The following is a 15,357-nucleotide window of genomic DNA, read 5'->3' on the forward strand; positions in this document are numbered from 1 at the left end:
ATCACAAAAGGATCATGCCTGAATTTGCTGAGGATATCTTACAAATCAAATGATGGTCTGAAACAAAATTGGCCAATCACTGTGCTCCTTTCACAATGATATAATTGACCAATCACACTGCACCTTTCACACTGATAATAAATGACCAATCATTGTGTCCCTTTCACACTGATATAAATGACCAATCACAGTGCATCTTTCACACTGATAATAAATGACCAATCATTGTGCCCCTTTCACATTGATAATAAATGACCATCACTCTCCCTGGTATCTGTCTGAGGTTGAACCAGACAGTTCGTAACCTTGGTGTTATATTTGACCCCGAGATGAGCTTCTGACTATATATCCATGCCATCACCAAGACCGACGAATTCCACCTCTGTAACATCACTTGACTCTGCCCCCGCCTAAGCTCATCTGTTGCTGAAGCCCTCATCCATGCCTTTGTTACCTTTAGACTCAGCTATTCCACTGCTCCCCTCCCATCTTTCATTCTTCGTAAGCTTCAGCTCGACCAAATCTCTGCTGCCCGTATCCTTATTTACACCAAGACCCATTTACCCAGCATCCCTGTGCTTGCTGACCTACATTGGCTCCCGGTCCTGCAACACCTCAGTTTTAAAATTCTCATCTTTGACTTCAAATCCCTCCATTGCCTCGCCTCTCCCTATCTCTGTAATCTCCTCCAGCCTTACAACCCTTCGAGTTCTCTGTGTTGTTCGAATTCTGGCCTCTTTTTCATCGCTCCACCATTGGTGGCTGTGCCTTCAGCTGCCTAGGCTCTAAGCTCTGGAATTCCCTCCCTAAACCTCTCTCTCCTCCTTTAAGACACTCCTTTAAGTCATTGGGCATCTGTCCTAATGTCTCCTTATGTGGCTCAGTGTCAAATTTTGTCTGATAACACTCCTGTGAAGCACCTTGGGATGTTTTACTACATTAAAGGCGCTATATAAATACAAATTGTTGTTGTTGTTGATATAAATGACCAATCACAGTGCTGCTTTCACACTGATATAAATGGCCAATCACAGTGCTCCTTTCTCTGATTATAAATGGCCAATCACAGTGCTCGTTTCACTGACATAAATGGCCAATCACAATGCTTGTTTCACTGACATAAATGGCCAATCACTGTGCTCGTTTCACTGACATAAATGGCCAATCACAGATGAGGGGTGGTGTCTATGGAAACAACGGATAAAACATGTCAGGTTAGACCTTTCACCAGAACGGTTTGTTCTTTCTTAGTCCAGCTGTGAAATTAACACAGCTTTTAAAAAATGGCAGAATGCCTTTCTATAATGTAGCGACCAGAGCTATGAACAGTACTCCAAGTGTGGTCCAACCAAGGTTCGATACAAGGTTAACATAACTTCCCTACCTTTCTATTCTATCCCGCGAGAAATAAATCCTAGTGCTTGGTTTGCTTTGTTAACTTGCGTCGTAACTGTTGGTGATTTATGTACATGTATTCCCACCTCTTTTTGCTCTTCTATCCCATTTAGTTTTGTTATTTATCCATCTGTTTATGTCTTCCTGTTTTGCTTTATAACTTTAGCCCCCAAATTGGTATCATCTTCAACACCATAGCTCCAATTTCTGAGTCCAAATCATTTCTGTATATGGTGAATGACAGGTGAACAATAAATCCCCAGCACCGATCCCCGGTGAACAATTGTGTCCCAGCACCGATCCCTGGTGAACAATAGTGTCCCAGCACCGATCCCTGGTGAACAATTGTGTCCCAGCACCGATCCCTGGTGAACAATAGTGTCCCAGCACCGATCCCCGGTGAACAATTGTGTCCCAGCACCGATCCCCGGTGAACAATTGTGTCCCAGCACCGATCCCTGGTGAACAATAATATCCTAGCACCGATCCCCGATGAACAGTTGTGTCCCACCACCGATCCCTGGTGAACAATAGTGTCCCAGCACCGATCCCCGGTGAACAATAGATTCCCAGCACCGATCCCTGGTGAACAATAGATTCCCAGCACCGATCCCCGGTGAACAATAGATTCCCACCACTGATCCCCGGTGAACAATAGATTCCCACCACTCTGCCCTATGGGACACCATTTCCCACTTTCTGCCAATCTGAGAAACTTCCTTTAATTCCTACTCGTTTCTGTTTTGTAGCCATCTTTCAATCCATTCTGTCACCCGACCCCTACTCCACGCACCTTGACCTTTGTCATGATTGCCTTTTGTGGTACCTATCGAAGACCTTCTGAAAGTCCATGCAAATCACATCAACCTCACTGCCCTTATCTACTCTTTGTGTTACATCTTCAAAGAATTCAATAAGGTTGGTTAAATATGACTTTCCTTTTAATCTGTACTCTTGTGGTTTCTAACCAAAAGAATCTTAAATTGTACGTAAAACAGGTGCCACGTTCTTGTGCCAACCCTTTAGCTGCAGCACAATGTGCTGATTTAAAAGTGCCTCATTTCATTGGCTTGTGTGCAGATACATGGAATTGTTGCAGATATGCTGAGAGTTCGGAGATTAACTTGTTATTGGTGGGGAGCGGTGGGGTCCGAATCCCAGCAAACTGCTCTTGGCCTCAGTATCATTAGGGTCTGTGCTGATTGTGGCATGCTTGGGATCCTCTCCGTGTGTCTGAGTCTCGTCTGTGCACAGAGTGCCCCCTGTGGGGGGGAAGGGGAGGGAGAGCCTGGCTCAGGCCTGCACGTTCTCTGGGTTACATCAGCTTGTAAGAATCACTCCTCAATTAGTGAGCCCTAAGTAATAGTTTTCACTGCCTAAACACTGGGATATTCAGTTACATTCCTATTTCTCACATCTCTGGTATTTTGTGCTGTGAAGCCTGTTAATCCCACCCAATGTTCTGCCTCACACGCTTCTTTTGGTGAAAAGTCAGTTTAATTCTCAATAGGAACAGGACCCCTTAGGTTTCTGATAACCTGCCTGTCATCAATATCACCCTTTCTATTCAATACTCCGTTCGATCAGCCGGGGCTCCTGATCCCATGGGAAGGTCTGTGCAGGTCGCCAATAAATGATGGCAGGATGGAGCTTGGCTGTGATGCACTCTTGCTCACACACTCCCTAACCCCTCACCCCATCGCTCACACACATCCTAACCCCCTCACCCCCTCGCTCACACTCCCTAACCCCTTCACCCACTCGCTCACACTCCCTTCCCCCCACACTCACCCCTCACCCTTCCCACTCACCTCCTCGCTCACACACTTTCACACTCCCTCACCCCCTCGCTCACACCCCCTCACTCCCCCTCTCGCTCACACACTCTCACACTCCCTCACCCCCTCACTCCCCCCCCCCCACTCACTACTCACCCCCCCCCCAACTCACCCCCTCGCTCACGCATTCTCACACTCCACCCCGCCCCAGTCACACTCTCTCACCCCCTCGCTCACACCCCCGCACCCCCCATGCAGCCCTCGCTCACACACTCACGCTCCTTCACCCTGTCTCATTCACACACCCTCACTCCCTCTCTCACACCCTCTCCACCCCCTCGTTCAAACACTCTCACAATCACACACCCTTTCGGTCAACCCCTCGCTCACACCCCCTCACTCCCCCACTCATATCCCCTCACTCCCCCACTCATATCCCCTCACTTGATCACCCCTCGATCACACCTCCTCACCCCCTCGCTCAAACACTCTCACAGTCCCTCACACCTTTGCTCACACCTACTCACACTCCCTCATCCACTCGCTCACACTCCCTCTCCCCTCCCCTTTCCCCCTCCACTGTCTGAAGATTTTAAAAACCCACTTCCTTCCTGTTGGTTAAGATGGGGACATGGTGTGATTAGAGGGGAGATGTGACTGCCCTCATTTTAACTAGCCCTTCCCCAGTGCAGTCAGTGCCCCTACCCTAGTGTAGTAAGTGCCCCTACCCTAGTGTAGTAAGTGCCCCTACCCTAGTATAGTAAGTGCCCCTCCCCCAGGGCAGTCAGTGCCCCACCCCCAGTAATGTAAGTGCCTCTCCCCCAGTGCAGTCAGTGCCTCTCCCCCAGTGCAGTCAGTGCCCCTCCCCCAGTGCGGTGTGCCCCTCCCCCAGTGCAGTAAGTGCCCCTCCCCCAATGTAGTCAAAGCCCCTCCCCGGTGCAATAAGTGCTTCTCCCCCGGTGCAGTCAGTGCCCCTCCCCCAGTGCAGTGTGCCCCTCCCCCAATGTAGTAAGTGCCTCTCCCCCAGTGCAGTGTGTGCCCCTCCCCCGGTGCAGTGTGTGCCCCTCCCCCAGTGCAGTGTGCCCCTCCCCCAATGTGATCAGTGCCCCTCCCCCGGTGCAGTGAGTGCCCCTCCCCCGGTGCAGTCAGTGCCCCTCCCCCAGTGCTGTCAGTGCCCCTCCCCCAGTGCAGTCAGTGCCCCTTCTCCAGTACCAGGCACGGCCCATGTGTGACTCGGGCAGCCTCGTTCCCCTGTTTCTGGTTCGGGCTCAGTATAATTAGCGAATTAATTTAAGTGGCAGTCACGTCATGTCACACGATACTATCATCAGGTGCCGCTTGTTTGGAGACAACAGATTTGTTTCACAGTCTAGCAGCTCGCGGGGAGATTCACATGATGTCAGCGGCTCTGTGGGTGCAGCGTGCCAGCAGCAGCACAAGAGGCTGTCAATTAGAGGCGGAATATCTGTGAAAGGAAGGCTCGCAGATCGTGCGAGTGTTTATGTTATTTCTTAATCCATACGGGAAAAAGTGAAGAGGTGGAAAGGGTGAGGGAAACCATTGAGCGGTTTGCTCTCAGGGCTGGAGGAGTGGGTGGCGAGGGTGTTGCTGTGGTAACCAAGTTAGTACAACAGGAAAGATTTGGAGTTCGTGGTGACACCTGGTTTCTCGGCTGCGCTTTGAGCCTTGTTTCCAGCCGGCCGCCACGACTAGAGCCAGTCCGTCGGACTCCTGGGCCACTGGGCCAGTCAGACCCTTTCAAATATGGCAGCAAGTCCGCCCCACGGGGCCCGTGCCTCACAGGCTGCCCGTCTGACCCACTGCACATTGACGCAGGAGCAGTATCAGCCTGACACAGGTTGTGACCAGCTCCTGCAGCCTCTCTCCTTGGGTTTGGTGCAGTGACACGCTGCCCCTCCCCCACCCCCGGTGCAGTGACACGCTGCCCCCCCCCCACCCCCAGTGCAGTGACACGCTGCCCCTCCCCCACCCCCGGTGCAGTGACACGCTGCCCCTCCCCCACCCCCGGTGCAGTGACACGCTGCCCCTCCCCCACCCCCGGTGCAGTGACACGCTGCCCCTCCCCCACCCCCGGTGCAGTGACACGCTGCCCCTCCCCCACCCCCGGTGCAGTGACACGCTGCCCCTCCCCCACCCCCGGTGCAGTGACACGCTGCCCCTCCCCCACCCCCGGTGCAGTGACACGCTGCCCCTCCCCCACCCCCGGTGCAGTGACACGCTGCCCCCCCCCACCCCCGGTGCAGTGACACGCTGCCCCTCCCCCACCCCCGGTGCAGTGACACGCTGCCCCTCCCCCACCTCCGGTGCAGTGACACGCTGCCCCTCCCCCACCTCCGGTGCAGTGACACGCTGCCCCTCCCCCATCCCCGGTGCAGTGACACGCTGCCCCTCCCCCATCCCCGGTGCAGTGACACACTGCCCCTCCCCCACCCCCAGTGCAGTGACACACTGCCCCCCCCCCACCCCCGGTGCAGTGACACGCTGTCCCTCCCCCACCCCCGGTGCAGTGACACACTGCCCCCCCCCCACCCCCGGTGCAGTGACACGCTGCCCCTCCCCCATCCCCGGTGCAGTGACACGCTGCCCCTCCCCCACCCCCGGTGCAGTGACACACTGCCGCTCCCCCACCCCCGGTGCAGTGACACGCTGCCCCTCCCCCACCCCCGGTGCAGTGACACACTGCCGCTCCCCCATCCCCGGTGCAGTGACACACTGTCCCTCCCCCACCCCCGGTGCAGTGACACGCTGCCCCTCCCCCACCCCCGGTGCAGTGACACGCTGTCCCTCCCCCACCCCCGGTGCAGTGACACGCTGCCCCTCCCCCACCCCCGGTGCAGTGACACGCTGCCCACCCCCCACCCCCGGTGCAGTGACACGCTGCCCACCCCCCATCCCCGGTGCAGTGACACGCTGCCCACCCCCCACCCCCGGTGCAGTGACACTCTGCCCCCCCCCCACCCCCGGTGCAGTGACACACTGCCCCTCCCCCACCCCCAGTGCAGTGACACGCTGCCCCTCCCCCATCCCCGGTGCAGTGACACACTGCCCCTCCCCCACCCCCAGTGCAGTGACACGCTGCCCCTCCCCCATCCCCGGTGCAGTGACACACTGCCCCTCCCCCACCCCCGGTGCAGTGACACACTGCCCCTTCCCCATCCCCGGTGCAGTGATACACTGCCCTTCCCCCACCCCCGGTGCGGTGATACACTGCCCCTCCCCCATCCCCGGTGCAGTGATACACTGCCCCTCTCCCACCTCCGGTGCAGTGATACACTGCCCCTCTCCCACCCCAGTGCAGTGACACACTGCCTCTCCCGCAGTGCAAGTGACTCCTACAGGGTAGCCAGCTCTAAATAGAATTATTTCTGTAAATAAATGATGTGATCCATCTCTCACCTCCAACCTCTCTCCCTCGTTACCTTTCCCATCTCTCTCTGTCCATGAGGTTCAGTATAGCTGAGAAAGGCCATTCAGCCCATCGAGCTCAGCTGAATAAATATACGGACAGGTAAAGATCATCTGGTCCATCGAGCCTGTCCCAACACCAATCCTTGCGGGACCCCACTAGCAACTGTATCACAACAGAAACACTCCACCCCACCCGAAACCATGTGATCTCCTGGGGGAGGCAAAAAACCAGGTAAAAACCCAGGCTAATTTGGGGAATAAGATCTGGGAAATTCCTCTGCGACCCGTTTAGGAGATTGAAACTAGTCCAGGAGATCACCCTGGCCCTGAATTCCCCGCAGTGCCTACTTTCTGTAATTGGTGCCGCCCAGCCAGAAACAGGTCCAGCTCTCGCTTGAAAGAATTCAGCGAATCAGCATCCACTGCACAAGACGGCAGCCTGTTCCAGAGGTCCACTATCCTCTTGGGAAAAGAACCTGACGTCTAACCTAGACCTGGCCAGGTACAACTTAAATTTGTGACCCCTGGTCCTCTGTAACCTAGTTAATTGGAACAAGCTGGCAACTGGAACATAATTTATTCCCTTCATTATCTTATAAACCTCAATCAGATCACCTCCAAATCTACACTTCCCTAAAGTGTAGAGTCCCAACTCATTTAGCCTATCTCGATAACTAAGATGTTTTAAACTAGGAATTAGTCTGTTGGCCCTCCTCTGCAACCTTTCAAGAGCCTCAATATCACCCACCATATGAGACCAAATCTGGACACAATATTCCAAGTGCAGCCTGACTAAGGTCTTGTACAAGGACAAAACAGTATGCGTCGCTTTGTACTCAACTGCCCTATGGATCCATCCCAACACCCTATTGGATCTAGCTATCGCTTCACGACATTGCTCATGTAACTTTATAGATGTATGCACGAGAATGCCCAAATCTCTTTCTATCTGCACCTTCTTTCATGCTTTTCCCTGAAGGGTGTATGAATGTTTGAACATTTACCCTGCCCACATGCATAACATCGCGCTTTTCCAAATTAAACATTATTTGCCCGTCATGAGCAATGTTCCCTGTGAGCGTCGCTTTGTTCTGTGCGGCCTGTTTCTTTTAATGCGCGATCCCTTTAAATTTCTGCGCCTGCGCGGTATTTACAGTGTAAAATCTGGTGAGCGGCCTGTGTGGGACCTTAGACATGACAACACGGCCATGCAGCCGCGCACTTTAAGGGGAACACTGGTCATGAGCCCAATCCCCCAACACATCAAGATCCGCCTGAAGCTGTTGAGCATCGTCTACAGTCCTGACGCTTGCACGAATTTTAGTATCATTTTCAAACTCGCAGATCATGCCCCCAACACCTACAACTATTTTTGTTGTATCTGTAAACAAGTGCCCCCTGGTTAAAAGGGGGTCACACTCCAAAACTTTCAATCAAGTGCCCCCTTGTTTTTTTTTCTGAGGGCACCAAAAATACAAATTATACAAGTGCTCCATGGCTAAAAGGTGGGGGGGGGCACTAAAACCGACAAACTTAAACAAATTAAACTTTAGATATTGTGGTTCAAATTAAAATTTGGTTGCCGGGAGTGATGATGCACTCCAGTTCCTCCGGTGCCCACCTTTCGTGGAATGCCGCGAGCGTACCAGTGGTCACCGTACGCTCTATCTCCAGGGATGTAACCGTGGAAGAGAGGCAGGCAGTCAGGCTGAATGACCCCCTCGATCGCCCGCTGCCTGGACCAGGTGATGGCCCCCTTGGCCATGCCCAGGAGCAGTCCTACGAGGAGGCCTTCCGACCTGCCCGTTCCCCTCCGCACAGGGTGCCCAAAGATCAGGAGTGTGGGACTGAAGTGCAACTAGAATTTGAGGAGCAGCCCCTTCAAATATTGCAACAGGGGCTGCAACCTTGCACATTCAACATATACATGGAACACGGACTCCTCTAGACCGCAGAAATTGCAGGCGGCCTGGGAGTCCAAGAACCGACTTAAAAACTTATTGCACTGGGACTGCTCGGTGCAACACCCTCCAGGCCAAGTCCCCAATAAATAAGGGGAGGACTCCCGCGTAGGGAGCACTACATTGGGGACCGCCGCCTCCTCCGGACAGCAAGATGGTGCGCCATGGCGTGTCCGGACGACAGACGAGGATGACAACGTGGAGAGTGTGTAAGAGCAGCCAGAACTGAAAGGCATGGAGGGGATTTCCCAGAGGAGGCTCAAGTTGTGAGGCGCCGGCTCCCCAACACCTACATCCAGATCATCAACAAAAACAGTAAAGAGCAACAGTCCCAAAACCAATCCCCGTGGGCCCCACTAGTAATTGGTCTCTAAATAGATCCAAATTCACCAATAACTACTTTTTCCATATGTCCTTCCAGACAGTTGTCAATTCAGCTCAGTGTATTACCAATAATATCAGAGGCTTCGATGTTGTAGAGAAGCCTTTTGTGCGGAACCTTTTCAAGTCTAAGTAAACAATGGGCCTGAACTTGGTCAAAGCCAAGGCCCGTCCAAGTGCTACCCAAAGGACTGCCGAGGGCCGGCGAGAGACCGGGTGGTACTTTGCCGGGAAGATTCCTCTAAAAGAGACGGCAGTACCGCTTGGCGGCAAAATAACGGCTTACGTCGTCAATCTGGGTGGCAGCGAGTGGGAGCTCCCAATCTTGTTGGCAAATGTGATCCTCGCCAAAGTGCCGCCGAGGATTGAGTCAGACCCACGGCGGGGGGAAGACCTAAAAATAAAAATCTTCACAAAAAAAAAAGCTCTGGAACACCTTCAGGGGACCCCATACAGATAAATCACTGGAAAAAAAATGTTTTTAAAGTTCACTAACCATTTTTTGCAGGTCTTCTTACTTCCCATCGGGGTTAGACCTGCCTCCACGCAGCGGTCTTTCCCCCTGCTGCCGCCGACTCCCGCCCGGAGGAATCTGGCAGCTCGGCGGGGCGGGAGGACACTTGCGCGACTTGTGAGCCAGCAGCCATCAGCGGGCGGTTCCTAGCGGTACTCCCCTCCCGCCGGCTGCAGACCTAGAGGAATCTGTCACCGAGGGGAGACTGCCAAAAAAACACGGCAGCAGTGGTCGGTAGTGGGTGGTAAGGCCACCAATTTCGGCCCCAATGTCTACTGGGCTTCCATCATTCCCCACCTTGATGCCTTTTTCAAAAAATACAATCAAATTTGTAAGGAGAAAGGAAGTCGGGCATTTATATATCGCTTCTCACAACCACTGGCTCTTTAAGCATTCAAAAATGCTTTACAGCCAATGAAGCATTTTTGAAATGTAGTCACTGTTGTAATGTAGGAAATGCGGCAGAGAATTTGCTCACAGCAAGCTCCCACAAACAGCAATGTGATCATGAGCAGATAATCTGTTTTCGTGATGTTGGTTGATTGACAAGACATGACTTCATTATTTTGAGGTGATGTTGGTTGTCTCTATCTAAGTAGTCAGTCGCCTTCCACAGAAACCCTCATCATAGCATCTAACGCCTCTTGAATGACTCCCAGAGTTTTGCCCCCAGTCCACGTATCGATCACTCTCCAAGTGCTTCCTGAACCTGCCTTTTATCAGTTGCCAACCATTTCCTCCTGTGTGGCAATCACGGATTAGCTGCAAATCGCGACTCAGCATTGATGCTTTATTACCTTTTATCCCTCTATAAGGCACAACATCGTTCACCTTCTCTCATGGTTGTGAAACTGTGGAATTACTTCCAGGGTTAGGGGCTGAAATAGAGCCTATGTCAATATTAAAGATTAGATTGGCGAGGTGGGTGAAATGATACAGAGTGGGTAAATGTGATCAGGATTATTTTCTTGCATGGACAGTAACTGCCAATATAGACTGGTTGGGCCAAATGGTCTGTTTCCATGTTGTGTCTTCTGTGGATTTCGATGCAAGGCTTGAGTCCAAGTTTTAACCCTTTCCTCATAATCTAATCCTTCTGACACTGAGGAAAAACTTCATTGCCTTTCTTTGCAACATTTCCACAGATTTCTTACTCCTCATGTGCCACTACCTTACATTCCTCAACTCCAAACATTCAGTCCTAACACTGTCTTACATACGACCTATTCTGTCACTCTCAGCCATTGAACCCTGTGGAGCTCCTCACCTCCTCCCAACAAACACAATCTGGGCAACACCATTGACTTACTGCATCCTCTCTCCAATATATTCCACTCGCACTTCACCTGGAATTCTCAATAATAAAAGAGATGAAAGATATTGGACCATAGAATTTACGGCACTCGTGATAATCCTGAGTCGACAACGTGTCAGTTTATTCAGTGGGTAGCACTCTCGTCTGAGTCAGGAGGTCGTGGGCACAGGTCTCACTCCACAACTTCAGCACATGGTAAAGGCTGAATCCAGTGCCAGGAGGGACTGTCCTCCTGGCCAGATGTTCAACCAAGGCCCAGGTGGAGGTAAAACTTCCCAGGCTTCTCCTGCACCACTCCAGCTCACCACAGCCCAGGGACCCCCTCACTCTCCCCGCTCACCACAGCCCAGGACCCTATACTTGAATTGTATACAACACTAGTTAAGCCACAGCTAGAGTACTGCGTGCAGTACTGGTCACCACATTATAGGAAAGATGTGATTGCACTTGAGAGGGTGCAGAGGAGATTTATGAGGATGTTGCCAGGACTGGAAAAGTTTAGCTATGAGGAAAGATTGGATAGGCTGGGGGTTGATTTCTATGGAAACGGAGGAGGTTGAGGAGAGATTTAATTGAGGTGTATAAAATGATGAGGGGCCGAGATAGAGTGGATAGGAAGGACCTATTTCCCTTAGCAGAGGGGTCAATAACCAGGAGGCATAAATTGAAAGTAATTGGTAGAAGGATTAGAGGGGAGATGAAGAAAATAATTTTCACCCAGAGGGTGGTGCGGGTCTGGAACTCACTGCCTGAAAGGTTGGTAGAGGCAGAAACCCTCATCACATTTAAAAAGTACTTAAAGAGCTGTGACCTACAGGGCTATGGACCTAGTGCTGGAAGGTTGGATTAGGCTGGGTAGCTCTTTTTCGACGGGCACGGATCGATGGACCAAATGTCCTCCTTCTATGTCATAACTTTTATATGATTCTATGATTCTATTCTGGGTACCCCACCCCCTCCCCCTCTCTCTCTCCCTACTCACCACAGCCCAGCACCCCCCCCCCGCCCTCTGATCACCACAGCCCAGCACCCCACTCCGCCCCCAACTCAGCCCAGCACCCCGCCCCCTCCCCCTGATCACCACAGCCCAGCACCCCACCCCGCCCCCTGATCACCACAGCCCTGCACCCCACTCCGCCCCCAACTCAGCCCAGCACCCCGCCCCCTCCCCCTGATCACCACAGCCCAGCACCCCACCCAGCCCCCTACTCACCACAGCCCAGCACCCCACCCCGCCCCCAACTCACCACAGCCCAGCACCCCGTCCCCTCCCCCTACTCACCACAGCCCAGCACACCCCCCGCCCCCTACTCACCATAGCGCAGCACCCTGCCCCCTCCCCCTACTCACCACAGCCCAGCACCCCGCCCCCTCCCCCTGATCACCACAGCCCAGCACCACCCCCCCGCCCCCTACTCACCACAGCCCAGCACCCCGCCCCCTCCCCCTGATCACCACAGCCCAGCACTCCACCCCGCCCCCTACTCACCATAGCCCAGCACTCCACCCCTTCCCCTTCCCCGTGCTCACCAAAGCCCAACACCCCACCCAGCTCTCCCAACTCACCACAGTCCAGGACCACCGCCCCTCCCCCCTCCCCCCCCCCCTCCCCCCTCCCCCCTCCCCCCCCCCCCCCCCACCCCCCGCCTCCCGCCTCCCACTCACTCCCTCTGATCAACTCGGGGAGGATATCGAGTCCTGTAACATACGCTAGCAAGCTCTGTGTAACTGAGCCTTTGTTAAGACTTTCCTTGTCTTTTTCCCCAGCCTGACTTGCTGCATCACCCACATCAGCTGCTGGACAACCTCATGTGTGATGCATCTTCAGCCCATGAACTCATTCATTCAAGAGCTCAGCTGGAGCAGTCGAAGTTTCACACCCTGTGTTACTCATTCACTTTCTCTTCCAGGCAGTGAGCAGTTTGCCAGAAAACGAGGCTCTGAAATATGTGGAACAGTAGCAGAGATCCCGTCAGTAAAAATCTGTTCCAGTATTTGAGTCATCTAAAAAGCTGAGTGAAGCAGCTGCTGATGGTATTAGTTACTGAGCAGGATCAGGGAGCGCAGGGTCAGGGAGCACAGGGTCGAGGAGAGCAGGGTCAGGGAGCGCAGGGTCGAGGAGGGCAGGGTCAGGGAGCGCAGGGTCAGGGAGCGCAGGGTCGAGGAGGGCAGGGTCGAGGAGGGCAGGGTCAGGGAGCGCAGGGTCGAGGAGGTAAGGGTCAGGGAGCGCAGGGTCGGGGATGGCACGGTCTGGGAGCGCAGGGTCAGGGAGCGAAAGGTCAGGGAGCGCAGGGTCAGGGAGCGCAGGGTCAGGGAGCGCAGGGTCGAGGAGGGCAGGGTCGAGGAGGGAAGGGTCGAGGAGGGCAGGGTCAGGGAGCGCAGGGTCGAGGAGGTAAGGGTCAGGGAGCGCAGGGTCAGGGAGCGCAGGGTCGGGGATGGCACGGTCTGGGAGCGCAGGGTCAGGGAGCGAAAGGTCAGGGAGCGCAGGGTCAGGGAGCGCAGGGTCAGGGAGCGCAGGGTCAGGGAGCGCAGGGTCAGGGAGCGCAGGGTCGGGGACCGCAGGGTCAGGGAGGGCAGGGTCAGGGAGCGCAGGGTCAGATAGCGTAAGGTCGGGGAGGGCAGGGTCGGGGAGCGCAGGGTCGGGGAGCGCAGGGTCGGGGAGCGCAGGGTCGGGGAGCGCAGGGTCGGCGAGGGCAGGGTCGGGGAGGGCAGGGTCGGGGAATGCAGGGTCGGTAGTGCACGGGCGGGATGGATAGGGTTGGGGAGGACAGGGTCGGGGAGCGCAGGGTCAGGGAGCACAAGGTCGAGGAGCGCAAGGTCGGAGGGGGCAGGGTCGGGGAGGGCGGGGTCGGGGAGGGCGGGGTCGGGGAGGGCGGTGTAGGGGAGGGCAGGGTCGGGGTGCTCAGGGTCCGGGAGAGCGGAGTCGGTGAGGGCAGGGTCGGGGAGGGCGGGGCCGGGAGAGGGCTGGGTCGGGGAGGGAAGGGTCTGGGAGCGCAGGGTCGGGAGGGAGGAGTCGGGGAGCGCATGGGTCGGGGAGCGCAGGGTCGGATGGGGCAGGGTCAGGGATTGCAGTTTCAGGGAGCGGAGGGTTGGGATGTGCAGGATCAGGGCGCGCAGGGTCAGGGAGCGCAGGGTCGGCGAGCGCATGGCCGGGGAGCGCAGGGTCGGTAGTGTAGGGTCAGGGAGCACAAGGTCGGGGAGCGCAGGGTCAGGGATTGCAGGGTCGGGGAGCGCAGGGTCGGGGAGCGCAGGGTCGGGGAGCGCAGGGTCGGGGAGCGCAGAGTCGGAGGGGGCAGGGTCGGGGAGGGCAGGGTCGGGGAGGGCAGGGTCGGGGAGGGCAGGGTCGGGGAGGGCAGGGTCGGGGAGGGCAGGGTCGGGGAGGGCAGGGTCGGAGGGGGCAGGGTCGGGGAGGGCAGGGTCGGGGAGCGCAGGGTCGGGGAGCGCAGGGTCGGGGAGCGCAGGGTCGGGGAGCGCAGGGTCGGAGAGCAAAGGGTCTGGGAGCGCAGGTCAGGGAGCGCAGGGTCGGGAAGGGCAGGGTCGGAGAGCGAAGGGTCTGGGAGCGAAGGGTCTGGGAGCGCAGGGTCAGGAAGCGCAGGGTCAGGGAGCACAGGGTCAGGGAGGGCAGGGTTGGGAGCGCAAGGTCGGGGAGGGCAGTTCGGGGAGCGCAAGGTTGGGGAGGGCAGTGTCGGTGAGGGCAGGGTCGGGGAGGGCAGGGTCGGTGAGGGCAGTGTCGGTAGTGCACGGTCGGGATGGATAGGGTTGGGGAGGACAGGGTCAGGAAGCGCAGGGTCAGGAAGCGCAGGGTCAGGAAGCGCAGGGTCAGGGAGCGCAGGGTCAGGGAGCACAGGGTCAGGGAGGGCAGGGTTGGGAGCACAAGGTCGGGGAGGACAGGGTCGGCGAGCGCAGGGTCGGGGAGCGCAGGGTCGGGGAGCGCAGGGTCGGGGAGGGCAGGGTCGGTAGTGCACGGTCGGGATGGATAGGGTCGGGGAGGACAGGGTCAGGGAGCGCAGGGTCAGGGAGCGCAGGGTCAGGGAGCGCAGGGTCGGCGAGCGCAGGGTCGGGGAGGGCAGGGTCAGGGAGTGCAGGGTCGGTAGTGCACGGTCGGGATGGATAGGGTTGGGGAGGACAGGGTCGGGGAGTGCAGGGTCAGGGAGCACAAGGTCGAGGAGAGCAAATCGGAGGGGGCAGGGTCAGGGAGGGCAGGGTCGGGGAGCGCAGTGTCAGGGAGTGTGGGAACGGAGAGCGCAGGCTCGGAGAGGGCGGGGTCGGGGAGGGAAGGTTCTGGGAGCGTAGGGTCGGGAGCGCAGGGTCAGGGAGCGCAGGGTCGGGGTGTGCAGGATCAGGGCGCGCATGGTCGCGGAGCGGAGGGTTGGGAAGGGCAGGGTCGTTGAGCGCAGGGTCGTTGAGCGCAGGGTCGGGGAGCGCAGGGTCGGGGAGCGCAGGGTCGGGGAGCGCAGGGTCGGGGAGCGCAGGGTCGGGGAGCGCAGGGTCAGGGAGCGCAGGGTCAGGGCCCGCAGCGTCGGGGAGCGGAGGGTTAGGGAGTGCAGGGTCGGTAGTGCAGGGTCAGGGAGCACAGGGTCAGGG

Source organism: Pristiophorus japonicus, chromosome 15, assembly GCF_044704955.1.
Source record: "Pristiophorus japonicus isolate sPriJap1 chromosome 15, sPriJap1.hap1, whole genome shotgun sequence".
Lineage (NCBI taxonomy): Eukaryota > Metazoa > Chordata > Chondrichthyes > Pristiophoridae > Pristiophorus > Pristiophorus japonicus.